The sequence below is a fragment of the Limulus polyphemus genome, unplaced genomic scaffold (assembly GCF_000517525.1).
Source record: "Limulus polyphemus unplaced genomic scaffold, Limulus_polyphemus-2.1.2 Scaffold2533, whole genome shotgun sequence".
Taxonomy (NCBI): domain Eukaryota; kingdom Metazoa; phylum Arthropoda; class Merostomata; order Xiphosura; family Limulidae; genus Limulus; species Limulus polyphemus.
In genome coordinates, this window is record NW_013668143.1 from 152,823 (window position 1) to 155,763 (window position 2,941).

General features: G+C 35.7%; 1 protein-coding gene across 1 annotated transcript in view; it reads left to right on the plus strand.

Moving 5' to 3' along the window:
* Nucleotides 1–2,941, plus strand: part of LOC106467225 (formin-like protein CG32138) — a gene marked incomplete at its 3' end in the record, with an annotated part of 107,069 nt that overhangs the window by 76,483 nt on the left and 27,645 nt on the right. The window lies entirely within an intron of this gene.

The window sequence follows — 2,941 nt, forward strand, 5'->3', positions numbered from 1 at the left end:
TGAAAGGGCGCAATAGTATGTTGACAACACTTTAGTGTAGTAGACTGGCTAAACTTCCTGGTTCATACAGACTCAATAATCATTCAACAACTTATTATTAATATTATTTAAGCAACCAACCTCTTTGGAAAGTGGATTTTCTTATGAGAGGTGAATGACGAATAATAATAAGAAAAAGCAGAGGAAAGTCCATTTTCTCATGTTAGCTGTTTTCTATTTCTGTGGAATATCATGACTCATAAGCCAGCCAACCAACCAATACTCAAACTTAACTGTACTTTTTATATTATTCAAAAGCCTCGCCCAACTCTCAAGGAAATTCAAAACGTCACGCGATCATCACATCAAAAATAAAAAACCTCTCTAGCGAACAATACAAACTAATAAATTAAAAGGTTAAAAAATACAGCCTGTAATACCGCATCTCCTTTGGTTGTGAGCTCACTTGAACAATCCTATTACACACACACAATACTGTCAAATTAAACTTCAATAACATCAACTTGAAGTCGAGTTGAGTTGAGCACTTGGTAACAATCCCAGGGGTTGCGCCGACCCCTCGTGTGGAGAAAAGAGTATCTCGCAGGAGGCTGTAGAAGAGAGCTCCTTTACTGTTACCAATGGCGTTTGTTTTATACTATCCTATTGAGTCTAATAGGGTGAAATAACCATGAAATAACGTAATTGAAACGGAAAGTGGATTTCGAAATAATATGCTCATAAGCACATGTACATTATTATATAAAAAATAAGTGAAAAAAAGAAAGACGCGAAACCCCATCAAAAACACACCGTTTAAAAATATTCGCCAAACTTAGAGGACTTACGAAAACCAAAAAGTTTCGGCAAGTTAAATATTTTGAAAACTAAACGCTTTTAACCAGATGTTCTTTGCTTGCAATTCAGTTAGTTGTAAACAGCGCTTACTTCTTTTTGTTAATATTTTAACATATTCTAATATATATATATATATGACAAAGTTTCAATAAACCTTATATTTGTAACCAAGATTACACACAGAGTACATCAGGATTTTAAGTTTTCAAGATATCTTTGGCAAAAATATGCTATTCCACAACGTTGGATGGCTGAATGTGTTTTGTATGTTTTCTTTCTTCATTATTGGGTTACGCATAGCTTGTACTTTTACATATAATATCTTTGATTGTATTTATTCTTTATGAAGAATGGCACAGAAAGTCGATATTATTTCAAAAAGTCTAGGCACCTAGCGGTATGCCTACATCAATGAAGTTACCGTATTCGTTTTAATTCGCGTGTCCGCTTCTTTCTTCCGACTTTACTTCAAATTTTGGTTGATAATTGTAAAGAGAGATTGTAGGATCTTTTGAATGTGAATATTACTGCATCCAACTACGTAGTAATCCTGATCCTGTTAGCTTCAATCCTTCTTGGTTATTGCATCACTTGACGTCAAGTTATTATCCACCATTGTTTTTGTTAGGCTACTATCAGTAACTCGCGAATTAGCCACCAGGGCCGAGTCACAGTCCACTATTCTAGCTTATAATGTAAACTGATAACAAATCACATGGCTATGTAGTTATGTAAAATAATCAGGAACTGTGAAAAGACAAAGAGCTATTAGTTTAGGCTATAATGGTTTGTTTGTTTGTTTTTTGAATTTCACACAAAGCTGCACGAGGGTTATCTGCGCTAACCATCTCTAATTTAGGGGTGTAAGACTAGAGGGAAGGCAATTAGTCATCACCACCCACTGCCAACTCTTGGGCTACTATTTTACCCACAAATAGTGAGATTGACCATAACATTATAACGCCCCCACGGCTGAAAGGGCGAGCACGTTTTGGTATGACGGGGATTCGAACGACATTCAGATTACGAGTCGAGCGCCCTAACCATTTGGCCATGCCGGACCGGTTATAATGGTAAAATAACCTACATGAGTAACAGAATAACACTGTATAATTATTAATTAGGGTGATCAGATTTCCAAACCCGAATCTAATTTTCAAAATGGTTATTTCAAATTTGAAATAATTTAACTTTAATTTTCTTTAAATTTATTGAATTGTTACACAGCATTCCCAAAGATATTAACATTGGCTTTATTTTTTCATTGAAACATTTAGTACATGCTAGTGTGAGGTGGGTTTTGACGCTGAGCGCTGCCTTAACTGTTTCTACATTCACACCTGCGCAGACCTGGGTTTCTCACTATACACAGACGGAACTTTCGAGAGGGTTTGGCGGTAGGAGAGTAGGTGCTACAACAATGAACAAGTCACGTAGGCCTATTACATTCGTGATTCGATGTGATTAACAGTTTGATGTCTTTATAAAAAAAACAGGAAGTTTTGTGCGTCCCGAGAACTTTTATCGGGACACTGGGACAAACTACCAAAAAACGGGACTTTCCAAGCAAAACCGGGACGTTTGGTTACCCTGTGCATAATAATACAGTTATACATATAGTTTGGAAGTTATTTTTTTACCAATTGTTTAGGAAAGCCCCATCAATGAACACGTTAGCATTGTCACTGATGTATTTTAATAATACACGCCAGTCGGTTAAATAATCCCTCCTGTTCAATAAATAAACAATTGGCAGGATTTACTCCACGTTGAAATTTATCAAATGAATACTTCAGGTAACTTTACTGTAGCCATCGTCAAGCTGGACTGAATTTTTATCCAATTTAATCAGATGATGGCTAAAGTCAAACCGAAAGTTTGCATTGAATAAATTTCAACGCGGACTAAAATCTGACCTCTATCTAGTTATTTAATGTTTCTCACTCACGTTATGAGCCTCAAATATATATAATCACTTTTATGCTGAAAATCAAAAGATCAGTTGGTTTCCGATCTGTAATTATTTTATTTAAATTCAAATGAGCTGATTTCTGTAAAGTTTAACTGCAGAAAATAGTGTTGCGTCAGCGAGGTCACATGACTA